This window comes from Gorilla gorilla, chromosome 16 (assembly GCF_029281585.2).
Source record: "Gorilla gorilla gorilla isolate KB3781 chromosome 16, NHGRI_mGorGor1-v2.1_pri, whole genome shotgun sequence".
Lineage (NCBI taxonomy): Eukaryota > Metazoa > Chordata > Mammalia > Primates > Hominidae > Gorilla > Gorilla gorilla.
The window spans coordinates 24,613,100-24,627,839 of NC_073240.2; the positions used below are offsets into that span (position 1 = coordinate 24,613,100).

General features: G+C 37.3%; 1 long non-coding RNA gene across 1 annotated transcript in view; it reads left to right on the forward strand.

Annotated features, from left to right (window-relative positions):
• The window catches only part of LOC115933516 (uncharacterized), a 74,183-nt gene that overhangs the window by 23,599 nt on the left and 35,844 nt on the right, over window positions 1-14,740 (forward strand). The window contains exon 4 of the long non-coding RNA XR_008671931.2: window positions 7,025-7,189. This is a non-coding gene — a long non-coding RNA (uncharacterized lncRNA). The remainder of the gene's footprint in view (window positions 1-7,024; window positions 7,190-14,740) is intronic.

The following is a 14,740-nucleotide window of genomic DNA, read 5'->3' on the forward strand; positions in this document are numbered from 1 at the left end:
GAATAGAAAGCTACTTATTTGCTTGTGCTGGGGAAAAATAAGAGGAAGAAAAATAGGGAAAACACACCCTCTGAGAAATGATAGGGAAGACTTGAAAGGAATAACTTCAGTGTTACAGGAATGAAATTGGAGGCTCTTGGTTTATGGTTATCACTCCTTGGTTTATGGCAATAAAGAAACAATGTTGGAAACCAGAAATCCACATTGGATAACATAGATTTGGGGTCCAGACAAGGTACAAAGTCACGAGACAGTTTCTTGGATACAATTATGATTTCCCACAGTCAAAATATACTCAGATACATGAACATGATTAATCCTGGAGCTGGAAAGATTCTATGGGCCAAGATGACCGGAGCTGATGAGAGAAAACTGAAGAACTGGAGGGGTGCCACCGACAGATGTTGCCGATCCTCCAACGTTGCCTCCAGCCCCTCTTGTTGCTTACTAAATTTGTCAATATTCACTGTGTAAAGACTGCTGGTTTCTCCTTTTGTCTTGAAAGAATCATATCTTCTGTTGGCTGCCAAACTGAAGATTTGTTTACATTAATGTTCTACCTGAACTTTATCATAATTGATTTAAACAACATTATCTGGAATCATAGCATGGCGGAATATTAGAAACAGAGCCATCCACAGACATTATGTAATCAACAACGCACATTCTACCAGAGAATAAGTGGATCCAGAATCAAGACTTTATTTACTTGTAGTTGGTTAACAGCTTTGAATAAGACCTCTTACTCAACTCTGATCTCTTAAAATGTCTCTTATATTACATAATTACTATTAATGCCTGGTAAGAGTGTCTGTGAGAAACACTTGTGGTTTTATGTGATATTATTTTATTCAGAAAACAAAACAAAAACTAAAGCATTTGGTTAATTTGGCTAAATGAAGATTATCTGTGCCACTCTATAACTCAGGGTAACTTTAAATTTATATGACGTTAACAAACAGAAATAGATTTTTAAAAAAAGTACCAGAATTTCATTGTCTCTACTTTGTTCTAATATGAATGTTTCATTTCTACAATAATTCCATTAAGAAAAACTCTCCAAATAAAGGACAGATAAGGTTTCCTTATTTAGTATTTTGCTGTATACAGGAATTCAGACAAATAATGATCTGATTTTATCAAAATTCTTGTTCTCATTAAACAGAACACAATTTAAACTATATAAGAAACTCAACTTTACAAATGAATGTTTCTCAAATTTTAATTTGAATGTTTGTAATTTAGAATTTGTGCTATATTTTCTTTTGAAAGAAAATATCTTTCGAGTATATGCTATGGGTGCTGCATAGATTGTATGTCTGTAACCTTAACAGGAAAAGAAATCAGAAAACTAAGTTTCTTATTTATATTTTGGAGAAGGATTCATATTGTAATGAGCTCCACAGTAAAGAAAGTATGTTTAAAGATATTAGCAACCTGTGATACATGGCTGCTCCCAAGGCCCACCCAAGGAGTAGACTAGGCAATGTTTACAATTTTGGTAGAGACTTTCACTTGGAAGATACAGGTGACATGCATTGCATTTTTTAGTGGAAAGGACGGCTTTTTGGTGTCAGTGGGAGTTTCTGGAATCCAGTGCTCTGTTTAGTGCTGCCAGACATTGTGTCTCTTACCATAGCATCATGAGTGGGGTCACTGCTGAGAGAATCCTTCCATGCCTTTGGTGGGACTCCCTGATAAACAAATTCTGAGATACAGATATACCCACTAGAGTTTACCTGGGAATACTTCAAGAGACCCATTTATAAAAGCATCAAGGACACAGGATTGGACAGAAAGAGAAGTTGTGCTTTCTTCAAGTTGCAGCAGAGTATTCAGCCTATCCCATGGGACACTCAAGAGCTGGGATAGCAATTCATTGTTTTTCCAAATTGAGAAAAGGAGCCCAGACTTTGTATCCATCTTAACCAGTCATCAGATGTGGGTTGGTTCTAAAGACGGGGCAGAATCTTAGATGAGGCACCTTCTTTTGGTTGAGGGCAATTTCTTGAGATAGACTCAGCCTTGAGCCTTCAACATCCAAGACTTCTGGCATCTTAGTCTTGGGAGGAAATTCCAAACAAGGCACCAAAGCAAAAAGTCTACTGTGTGGTTTGGATGTCCTTTCTGGCTGTGTATCCTCCAAGCCTAGTGTTCTGGCTCTGGAGATTGTGATACTTAAAAGGCTGAGTCACATGTCTTTTGATTTACTAATCAAAACAGGTTATATTTTATGCAAATAATATCTCTGGCTGATATCAACTTATATTTTCTTAATTTATTATAAATTTTTACATGATTTTTATCATAACTGAAAATTAGAATGTCTCATCAGATATTGCATGCAGATGCCTTTTAAGATTTTCTAAGGATTGTTGCTATGAAAATAGGGAGCAGCAACAAACAGTCTTCATATTGTGTTTCCCTTAATCTGTCTTCATACTAGAGATTGTAAGTGAAAACTAGGTAGCACAGAGGCAATAAATAGCTTATTCTAAGCATTTATATTCTAAGCACTATTTTAAGATGGAGCTTCTACAACAAGTTCCATCTTTGACCAACTCTAGAATGAAGTAAGAGAACCAGAGCGGGAATGCATTAGTCGTTTCTTCACACAAACAGAAGGAGGACAGAAAGAAAGATGAGCTATCCAAATGGCAGCAGCTGGGATAAAATTGAGATACTTGGTTTTGTCTTGCTATTTCTCCTAAAAGACAAGTATAAATTTAGGTGTAACTAAGCCAGGACTACTCCTGTGGGTTAAACTTGACAAAATGATATGATATGATATATATAAAGACTGAAAAATAAGGTGAACGAGGTGAATTTTTTAAGCCAGAAGCTACTTCCTTTTGCTCATTATCTTCTTCAGTCTTGTGGCCTCTCTTTCTCGAATTCTGATGTGTGACTATTAAGATGGCAGGAATAATCTCTTGGCAAGAGTTACACAGTGTGAGAGCCAGGAAAAAAAAAAACAGAGAAAATAGTTTCAGGAAAAAAACTAACATGTAGAAGACTGTTCTGGAGAACCTTGAGAGGAATCTAGTAGTAATCGTAGAGGAAGCATTGGCAGGGAGCTTGGATGCTCTGAAGGCCTATGGAGTATAGATAGCACTACTGATTTTCAAGTGACGTGGGCTGCTGGTAGAACTCTTAAGCTCATGAAGAAAATCTAGGCAGCTCCTGCTGTTGATCCATCTGCAGAAAGTTTTATATGCCAGTTTTCTTAATTAGGGTGGGCAGGGAGAGACACCCTGTTGAGATTAAGTCCACAGCACAACAAAGGAAGAAACTGTTTTTCTTATTGAGCTGCTGCCAAGAAATGTGTTAATGATCAAAATAGAACACTTTGTATATGTCGTAATGCAATTCTTAACAAATGCAAAGAATTGAGGTGATCTTTAGCATTTTTATTCAATAAGGAACAGTGCGCCTACTGAGAATGCATATTGAACTAACTGTTCTAAGTTTATTTATTTGATCTCTAACCCTGATTTATCTAGAATTCCACTGTGCCACCGTGTGTTGGGCCTTTTCCTTTTCAGCCAAAAAAGGGCATTTATATTATTTTCAACTAGACAGAGATACGTTCTTTAATTTCATTATAACTTATGCTTATGCTAGAAATTGAAGAATGTTTTGAAATGTGAGAATCTTGTAAGGATGGAAAGTTATGGCAGTTTTCTCTCATTATAAGGATCACAATTGACACTCCTACAACAGGAGAAAAGCATAGCAAGTTTGTTTAATCAAAGATTTATGTGACACGGGGGTCTTCAGAAAATGAAGACCCAAAGATCCAGAGAAAACTGTCTGTTGTATGATTAGGTTTGATGAAGAATGGACAATTGTGTAGAAATGTGACTGGACAAAGGGTAGGACTAATAGTGATAGACTAAGTGGGGAAGCCCAGTGAAGCCTGTCTGTTGAGATTTTCCAGGCCTCTCTGGGTGGCATTTCTTACTCTTAGGTACAGGGTAGGACCCTCTGGAATGAGGATCTTTAAGGGAGAAGGGAAGGAGTGAACTTTCTAAGTTTTATGGCTTAGTTTGCAGGAGATGGGTTCTAGTTTCTATGACCAATTTTATGAAGAATTCTGGTTTCCGTGACTCACTTCAGGGAAGAAGGAGGGGCAGGAAACAGGAGGACAGGAGAAGGTGCGATCTTGTTTCTGAAGTCTTCCAGTGTCCTCCTGTTCAAAGTACTCAGCATGGCAAGGCTATGTGCTTTGGGTTATTGCCTTCTGAGTCCCAGAAATCTATACTATCAAGACAAGAAATGTCCAATACCATGGTATCAGATATAAATATTAATAACACAGCCTGGCCAACATGGTGAAACCCCATCTCTACTAAAAATACAAAAAATAATTAGCTGGGCATAGTGGCATGTGCCTGTTGTCCCAGCTACTTGGGAGGGTGAGGCAGGAGAATCATTTTAACTGAGGAGGCAGAGGTTGCAGTGAGCCGAGATTAACTATATACATACTCTATATATTGTATATATATGACAATCTTTTCTTTTCTTTTTTTTTACACATATTGGTTTCTTGTAGTTTTATAATCTCATCCCTTCTGTAAAATAGGCCAATATGAAGAGTGTTAATAAAGGACCTTCAACTCTCTAGCATTCAGTAAGCATTTTGATTCATTTTAACATTTTTATTATTTTGTTTTTATGTTAAATTTCTTCATGGACTTTTAAAATTACATCTGTCTGCCTTTGCGATTTAAGTAAATATACAATATTTCCTTTTGTTGCTATCTTAAACTTCCTCTTTGACTACTTTTAAAATTCTACTTAATGCATTTAAATTTTTTTAAATGCCATTTATAAATTAACTTGGAAAAAAGACTGAAGCAGGCCTGATTTATAATTTGACCTTCCTTACTAACAAATGTGTTCACTTTATATTTTCTTTAACACTTGGGAGATAAAGCAGTAGCTCCTCTAAGTTAAATTTCTTCTAAAACTAGAAGATTTATTTGATGACTAATAAAATACATTATATTATTATTATTAATATTATTATTATTATTTGAGACGGAGTCTCGCTCTGTCGCCTAGGTTGGAGTGCAGTGGCACCATCTCGGCTCACTGCAAGCTCTGCCTCCCAGGTTCACGCCATTCTCCTGCCTCAGCCTCCCGCGTAGCAGGGACCACAGGCGCCCGCCACCACCCCGGCTAATTTTTTGTATTTTTTAGTAGAGACGGGGTTTCACCGTGTTAGCCAGGATGGTCTCCATCTCCTGACCTCGTGATCCACCCGCCTCGGCCTCCCAAAGTGCTGGGAACACAGGCATGAGCCACTGCGCCCGGCTGCAATACATTATATTATTATATTATGTAACATACCAAAATTTCTCATTGATATTAACTATAAAATATTTATACATGAGTATATAATATAGAGCCAGGCACAGTAGTGGATATCTATAGTCCTGGCTACTTGCGGAGGCTGAGGTGGGAGGCTTGGTGGAGTCCAGGAATTTGAGGCTGTAGTGTGCAATGATTGCACTTATGAAAAGCAACAATATTCTAGCCTGGGCTATACAGCAAGACTCTGTCTCTAATTAAGATAAAAATTATGTGTATATAATATATAAATATATTTAATAAACATAATATATTAACCATAGATGTACAGTAAATTTATATAGTATATTATGTAATTATATTACTATATTATATAAGTAAATATAAATTGCTCAAAAGGTTAGAGATATAAATAAATACAGACAAATGGGTATAGATTACATATATTTCTTTCATCTAGCACTTTTTGTTGTCATCTACATGGTCTTATATTTATACTCATTATGGGGACCACTATGATGCTAATATAATTTGTAAAGCACATACTCACTTTATGGCTCTATTTTAAAAACCTAATTTTGGCCTTGATAATCCTGTTTCATACTAGGTAAGCAGAATAGCCTATACTTGATCTGAAATTAAGCAGGATTATATCTTTACCTGTTCTTTCTCTACATCAAAACAATAATATTTCAGTTACTTTTTTATCCAAAGGCTTTTACTTTCCTAATGTTTAAATCATCTTCCTTAGTCTGGTAACAACTCTGTATTACTGAGGCTTATAAAGATGTAGATAGTTTGGACTTAAATATGAAGACATATTATCACAGGGAAGAACAATATATAAATAAATGGATATACAGTGATGACATGTATTAGTTGGTGCTGCTATAACAAAATATTATAGCCTGTGTGGTTTATAAACAACAGAAATGCTCATGTCTGTAATGCTAGCACTTTGGGAGGCCAGGGTGGAAGGATTGCTTGAGGCCAGAAGTTCGAGACCAGTCTGGGAAAGACCCCATCTCTACAAAAATAAAAATAAAAACATTAGCCGGGTGTGGTGGCACGTGCCTGTAGTCCTAGCTACTCGAGAGGCTGAGGCAGGAGGATCTCTTGAGCCCAGGAGTTTGAGGCTGCAGCCTAGGAGACAGTGAAAACGAGATTTTTTTTTTTCATTCTGTTGCCCAGGCTGGAGCACAATGGCGCAATCTCTGTAACTTCCTTTGCCCAGGTTCAAGTGATTCTCCTGCCTCAGGCTCTCTCACGAATAGCTGGGGTTACAGGTGTCCACCACCACGCCTGGCTAATTTTTGTATTTTTAGTAGAGATGGGGTTTCTCCTCGTTGGCCAGGCTGGTCTCGAACTCCTGATATCAAGTGATCCGTCCACCTCGGCCTCCCAAAGTGCCGGGATTACAGGAGTGAGCCACTGCCCCCGCCCCAGAATTATCTTTCTTATAGTTCTGGTAGCCAGGTTGCCAGCATGATCAGGTTCTGGTGAGGACTCCCTTCTGGGTTGCAGAGAGTCACCTCCTCAATGCGCCCTTACCTGGCGGAGAGAGTACTTGTTAGCTCTCTCTCCTCTTCTCATATGGGCACCAATCCCATTCACGAGGGCTTTCATCCTCCTGACCTAATTACTTCTCAAGGGCTTCACCTCCAAAAATTTTCATACTGAAATTAGGGTTTCGATGTGTAAATTGCAGGGGGAGCCAGAAACATTTGGTCCATAGCGTGCCAAGTACGTGGAAAATGTGGGAACACATGTAAAAAGAAGATTTCTGCCTGGTGCAGGTGGAGTGATTGTATCCACAAAAGCTACAAGAGTTCACATTTGAGCTGCATCTAGAAGAATGGAGGATTTTCTAAAGGTAAGTCACCAAGTGTTGAAGGAAGTCATCTTGGATAGAAAAAAAGAACAACGTGTATTGGTACAGAGCTTTCCAAATATATTGAGGGCAACTGGGATGATGATTGTGCCCAGTGTTTCCCAATCTTCTTTTCTTTTCTTTTTTCTTTTTTTTTTTTTGTTGAGATGGAGTCTCGCTCTGTCGCCCAGGCTGGAGTGCAGTGGCACGATCTCGGCTCACTGCAAGCTCTCTCTCCTGGATTCACGCCATTCTCCTGCCTCAGCCACCTGAGGAGCTGGGACTACAGGCTCCCACCACCACGCCTGGCTAATTTTTTTATATTTTTAGTAGAGGCGGGGTTTCACCGTGTTAGCCAGGATGGTCTTGATCTCCTGACCTCGTGATCCACCCACCTTGGCCTCCCAAAGTGCTGGGATTACAGGCATGAGCCACCACGCTGGGCTCCAATCTTCTTTTCATTATCACTCCTCTCCCTACCGGGGTCCCTTGTAGATGCTTTTACAAAATCACCACCATTCTCTCATGAAATTAAATTTTAACGATGAAGATCTTGTCCTATTGTGTTAAACTGTGGAGACTAAAAGTGTTGTATTTTTTTTTTGAGACGGAGTCTTGGCCTCTGATACATTCTTCTATCAAAAATATCAACCCCAATACTAGTAACTGCTACTTTTATATCTGCATTTTGACTTTGTACTTGCTGAGTGTCATTACTATCAATCACAGAGCTGTGTTCTGTCTATAGCAGTCTTGCTAAAGATTACTTTGTTTTGGGGTTTATGTGCCAAATAGGATTCATCTCCTACAAGGGTTCTCAAACAAGAGCATATCGAGATAACACAAATTTTAGACCAAGAGCAAAACTGAAGTAAAAGCTTGACTGAAAAATATGCCTTAGGGTAATTTACACCTGTAATCCCACCATTTTGGAAGGCGGAGTGGGCAGATTGCTTGAACCTAGGAGTCCGAGACTAGCCTTGGCAAATGGTGAAACCCCATCTCTACAAAAAATACAAAAAATAATCAGGCGTGGTGACACATGCCTGTGGTCCCAGCTACTTGGGACGCTGAGGTGAGAGGATCACTTCGGCCCAGAAAATTGAGGCTTCAGTGAGCCTGAGCCGTAATCCACCACTGCACTCCAGCCTGGGCAATGAGTAAGACCCTGTCTCAAAAATGGAAAAGTAAAATATGCCTTGGTAACAAAGTTAACACTAACATCCTACCTCCTAGTGCAAAATGTAGACCTTTGAACTCGCACATCCAGTTTTATCTGAAAAAAAGAAGATAGCCATTTCTAGACCTTCATAGAAGTCCTCAACCCTCATCCAGTTACTCAATTACAAAAAAGACAAAAACAAAAAACAAACAAAAAAAGACAAATAAAATAACACAGTGAAAGTCAAGATATGAGCAAGCACATGGCCACACTTCCTCTGCATGACAAAAACTGGAGCAGCATAATAGATAAAATCAGTCATCTCTAAGTCAGCTTTTTTATAGATTTCAAGAATGGCATCTGAAAAAGGAATGAATCCAAACATAACATATCCCAGAGAGGATATTTTAAAATCTGCATTCCAGCAGCTGTAACTGCCTGCTAAAACCAGAAGCTATAACCAAACCTGTACCAATTAAGGAGAATTTGGCAGAAAAAAATATGTACTCTTTTTGAACCTGACCTAATCATTGAGATATGACATGCATGGGGACTTACGGGAAATCTGAGTTAATCAGTAAGCTCATGGTATTTACGTGGTGGTATCAAGCAGGTTATATTCCAGCAAGACATCAGTGATTCAATATCAAGGGCAGGAAATTGCTGGAGTTATATAGAAAAAAATAATGGAGACTAGTGAGGCTGATGACTCTTCGAATTGTAGAAACACAGAATTATGAGGATGTACTCTCTGATAACAGTGAGAAACTGTCGAATGTTTCTGTGCCAAGATCCATTTAAGGTTCTAGTTAGAAGGCAAAATCATGCAAGGGACACATTATCCAAATAGCAACATAGAGAACCAGAGCAAAGAAGAAACCTAGTTTTATAAAAAAACTGAAACTTGAGGTCAGAATGTAGGTATCAGGATAAAAAAGTGAAATGGGATGCGCAATCACCACTGTGATAATAATTTTAATAATCTTTAAAATACTGGGTTAGGATTACAAAAACACACCATGCTTATTATAAACCAAAGAAATCTAATTTAACTGCTTATACATAGTAGCTAAATAATGTTCTTGTTGTGCAGAAAAGCAAAACTATAAAGGAGTAATTCTGTCTTGAACAAAAGAATCCTCTGTTCTTTCCACAAGCCTACTCTATAACCTCTGTAGGGATCTACTGTCCGTCAGCTTCCTTCCCCGTATGTTCCCTAGAGTGTAGGAGTATTTTTGATGTAGTTACCCAGGGGGTTTTATTATTCATGTGGCCACATGAATCACCACACCTGCTTTAAATCCACTGCTACAGTTTAAATGATCATGGTAGGAATGACACCTTCGGCTATCGTTTTTCTGTCTCAACAGTCTGCCTTAACTTCCCTACATTGTGTCTTCCAGTCTTCTGGTCATCCACCCAAATCTACCCAAATTCCACTATGTCATCTGTCGCCTCCTTGACTGCTTTCTACACTCTACATCCAGCTATTGTCTGTCCAATATTTTCTGGGTGTCATATTTCAGTGCTCATCTAGCTATTCAAATATTTTTTATTGCTGGTTCCACTTCCACATGGACCTTATTTTGGATTTTATTATGACCTCACAAAAAGAAGTCACTAATGAAAACTAATGAAAACACAATATATTTTCAATTTAATAAAAGATTAATTTCTCAGAAAAGGTGTGTTTTCCTGGTTATTATTTTTGAATACCGGATTATGATGTATATAATATATATATTTATATGTGTTATGTATTACAGTTGACCCTTGAACAATGTGGGGATTAGGGGTGCTGACTTCCCACAAAGGCAAAATTCTGTGTATAATTCTTGACTCCCGAAAAACGTAACTAATAGCCGACTGTTTACCAGAAGCCTTACCAGTAACATAAACATTTGATTAACATGTCTTTTAAATGTTATGTGCATTATGTACTGTATTCTAACAGTAAATTAAGCTCAAGAATATAAAATTATTAAGAAAATTATAGGGAAGATAAAATATATTTCCTATTTATTAAGTGGAAGTCGGTCATCATAATTTATTAATTCTTATCTTCTCATTGAGTAGGCTGAGGTGGAGGAAGGGGAGTGGCTGGCCTTGCTATCTCATGGGGAGCAGAGGCAGATTTGTGGAGGTTATAGTAGGGAAGTCAGGAGAAGCAGGCATAGTTGGCCCAACTTTATGAAAATACATAATAATTTCTGACTTTTTGCTTCTTAATTTGTCTAAAAGTGTTCCTATATAGTAAAAATCTTTCTTCCACCATGTTTCAGTGCCATATCAAAGAAGGTTCCTTGTAGTAAGAGAAGTCAAAAGCAGTCTTGAATAATTGGAAACCTTTTGACCGACTGTCAAAAATCAACTTGTTTTCTGGCATTGCTGATTTTACATCTTCCCTGTCATCATTATCTGGCTCTAGTTTGGAAACACTCATCTCTATCAAGTAATCTTCTGCTAATTCCTCTTGTGTGGGGTCTGTTAACTCTTGAATTTCTCCAAGACTCATATCTTGAAACCCTTCATACTTCACCTTTTTTGCTATATCCACAATCTCTTTTATTATGTCCTCGATTGGCTCTGTCAGAAATCCTGTGCAGTCAAGCACACTTTTCTGGATGCAGTTTTCTCCAGCAGCAATTTATTGTTTCAAGCTTGATGGTTTTCACTGCTTTTCTGTGACAATGATGGCAAATTTAACAGTGTAATTCTTCCAGATGTAGTATCAGGGTTCTCTTCCATGGAGTTGAACAGTATTTCCAAAGACGACCATGCATAATGAGCCCTAAAGGTCCTTATGACCCTCTGATAGGGCACTTGCATCTGCATTAAAAACCTGTTCAGGCAGATACCTTTTCTTTTCAATTATTTTTTTAATGGCATCTGGGTACTCATCTGCTGCCTTTTGGTTGATAGAAGCTGCTTCTCCTGTTACCTAGACATTTTTAGGCCAAACTTTTTTTTCTAAAATTATCAAACCATCCTTTGCTGGCAATAAATTATCCAGCTTTGATACTTCATCTTCCTTTTGATTTAAGTTCCAAATAATGGTTTAGTTTTTTCTTGAATTATATCAGAATCTATTGTTATATTTTCCTTGTAACAATCCTATGCTAACATAAGAGCTGCATTTTTCTATACTAGCATAAGGGTATGAGATAAAAAATGTATTTCATGAAAAGTGCAAGGTTTCTGCACCTGCTAGCATAGCTGCAGCAATTTTTTTTCTTACATTGACAATGGTGCTTACACTAGTTTCATTTATTTGAAATGATGGGCAACTGCAGCTGCAGACCTCAATCTTCGGTATGTACCAAGCAATTCGACTTTTTCTTGTAATGCCATGGCTTTTCCATGCTTCTCTGGAGCACTTCCAGCATCAATGGCGGCACTGCATGTAGGTCCCCTGTGTTATTCAAGGTCTATGATATTGCACTAAACACAGTGAAAAATAACATGAGAACTGTGAGAGAACACTTTTTACTTGAATACACAATTTACTGAAGAGATGAGCTCTTCACTCGAAGATGACTAGGGTCACACCATGTTTTTAGTGGATGCTTGCGAAACAAACTCACCAACATAGCAACAGGAGGTGGCTACAAAATCACTACAGTAGTACAAAATGTACTACAATTTTATGAATTATGTTTTAATACTGGATCTTTATGTTTGTTTTCATTTCTCTTCCTTGTGAATGGTGCCATGTATGGTCTGTAAATTTTGTATACATTTTGACTTTTTATAATAAATTTGTGTATATTTCATGATAGTAAATAATAAAATTGACTAGTATCTACATATATTTTGTGCATTCATGACCTACCTAACTTTTCCTAAGTTGTGTTGATAAATTATATTTTGTGCAGTTTGTCTGCAATTTTTTCGAAGTGTTGCAAATTTTCCAAACATTGTCCAATATATTTATTGAAAAAATATGTATGTATAAGTGAAACTGTGCAGCTCAAACCCATGTTGTTCAAGGGTCAACTGTATTTATGTATATTATGTATTTCCAATATATGTGTTTACATACATAAAACAATCAGAAATATAAATATGATATCAGCATGCTTAATTTTTACTGACATTGAAAATCCTATTTCTAATCTTTCCAACTACTTGTAAGAGAAATAAATTTAAGACTAAGTTAAATATTCTAAACCTCATATGGCAAAGCAAGATTTTCATTCCACCTCATCTCTTTTTCTGTTTCTGCTTGACTTTGAGAGGCGTAAAGACAAAGACTCTGTGAGCATGATTCATCAAGTTTTGCTATCAATGTGCTCAATATTTTAAATATTATATATATTTTATATATAGCAAAGACATTATATTGTATACATGATAAACATTTATTTATTTTTAAAAGCTCTACTTAAAGAACCTCAAAGTTGAAATAGCACAGAGTGGGACTTAGTAGAAAACTGCTGTCAGTGCTCCAAGATGAAACCAAAATGGTGAAGTCCTCCCAAATGAAGCAGAATAATAACTGCTGTCAGTCTTCCAACCTGAAGTCAAAACGGTGATGAAGATTACAAGGACCTCAAAGTATTGAAGTGAGGAGTCTGGGTCAGGGCAGAGAAGATAAAAGACTAAAGCAAAGAAGACAGAAGAAGATAATGGAAGAAGGGGCTCTGGCCTGGCATCACCATCAAAGCTGGACAAACAGCACTTCATGGGAAAAGACAAGTATTTTTTTCACCCTTTTCTGGAGTCTGGGAACATTGTGACCTCTTAGTAGTAAGAATGTATTTTTTCCAATAATGGGTTTTATCTCTACACTCACTCACAGTATGCTGGCTTAACTACAGACTCAGGGATATTTGCATAATTGAAAACAAAGTTCAAATTAGATTTAGTGTAACAGCTATGTGCATAATGGATGTAATAATGATCCAAGAATCTTATAAGAATATTCTCAGCATATTCCGGCTGAAAATGCAAGCTAAGCTGTTTAACACTTACTTTTTCATGTTGAGTAAACAACATTGCCTCCAGTGCCTGGGAAGGTTACAACTATAGATCAAAGCACAAAGAACACTGTAATGAATGTGAGGCACTTGCGAATTTCTACTATTAATACAAATTCAAAGAAAAATAAATAAAGATTGTATCTAAAATCATCTTCCCAGTGCCAGTCTTAGAATTTTCAATACAAATATGCATCCTTTTATAGAATGACGTGTACCTGAAAAGTCCTGTAAATTTTTACATTCAAAGGAATTGTACCATGTATTATATTTGAGAGATTATTGAAATTCCAAAGTGAACTACTGTGCAAGAATTTTATTTTAAAGTAAATATTCATTTGAGCTTAGTTAACATTTTTAAAGTTAATTTTTATATACAGAACATGCTTCAAAAAGGGAAAGAGATTCCAAGTTTTAGGAAAGATGTAACAGAAATACTTCTCAGTATTCTTCATGCTACGTACAGCTAAAATTGTAAAACGACATAAAAACATGGAGAGAAGAAGGTAGACAAGCTAAAGGCCTTGCGCCAGAAGAATTACATGAAGGTGAGTTCCACTGGGGTTTCTTTTCGCTTCATTTTAACTGGACTGGATACTGGAGAAACTTACAACCTAGAAACAGCAAAGGGTCACATCAAGAAAAAAGAAAAGCTTGTCCTCTCTAGAGAAAGAGCCATGAAAGGAAGATCCTAGCAAGAGGTAAAAGTTTTCAATAATGATGCTTCTCTACTCCTACCCTAGCCATGAGAAAAACCTAAACCTGTGTCTCCATCTATACACACATCAGCAAACCCTGAGTGGAAAGTGAATATTTCCATCTTTGCATGACTATAAGAGCTGCCTGTCCCATTCCTTCCTCGGGTAGTGTGAGAAGGGGATTATTGGAAAACCAGAAATTTCACCAACACCAAAAAATAACATCTCCTACCCCACCCCCTAACCTTGTAGTGTCTTCAGAGGCACTAGGTACCTGGACTTCTACCATCACCGGGAGGCAATGAGAAACTTCTGCTGCCCTCTGTGGTGGTGGTGTAGGAAGGTTAGTGGAAAGGTGGGACTTTCATCCTCTTCAGTGAATGAAGGGGGCATGGGGCCTCTGTGTTCTTTTTCTGCAACTTCTTATGCACGTATAATTACTTAAAAATGAAAAGCTTCAATACTAAAACACAAGGAAGAAGAAAACACATTTAATGGTTGCTCAAATTTGATTTCCAATAATCTATTTCCCTCACAAACGCATGGACCAGTAGAATATAATAGAGACCACAGAAATAAACCCAAACTTCTATGGTCAAGTAACTTTTGACAAGGGCAGTAAGAGGTTACAATAGGTAAAAAATAGTCTCTTCAATACATGGTTCTGGGAAAACTGGATTTCCACATGGAAACAAGTAAAATTGGACCCATTTAT